Source organism: Eleutherodactylus coqui, chromosome 6, assembly GCF_035609145.1.
Source record: "Eleutherodactylus coqui strain aEleCoq1 chromosome 6, aEleCoq1.hap1, whole genome shotgun sequence".
NCBI classification, from domain to species: Eukaryota; Metazoa; Chordata; class Amphibia; order Anura; family Eleutherodactylidae; genus Eleutherodactylus; species Eleutherodactylus coqui.
This window is the reverse complement of record NC_089842.1, coordinates 92,560,046-92,560,256: the sequence shown is the minus strand read 5'-3', so window position 1 is coordinate 92,560,256 and position 211 is coordinate 92,560,046.

The following is a 211-nucleotide window of genomic DNA, read 5'->3' as shown; positions in this document are numbered from 1 at the left end:
TCATATATGTGAACTTTCCTAACTGCAGTACATGCGGTACGTAATGGTTCCGTCACCAATAAAGTACCTTTAGTGTCACACATATACACTTTGCATTGTAGAAAATTCTCTAAAAATTTGCAATAGCCTAAAAATAACTCATCATAGTTGTAATCACGTCACTGCTCAAGACATAACACTATATGGATAGCTTTCTTGAGCAATTGATGTT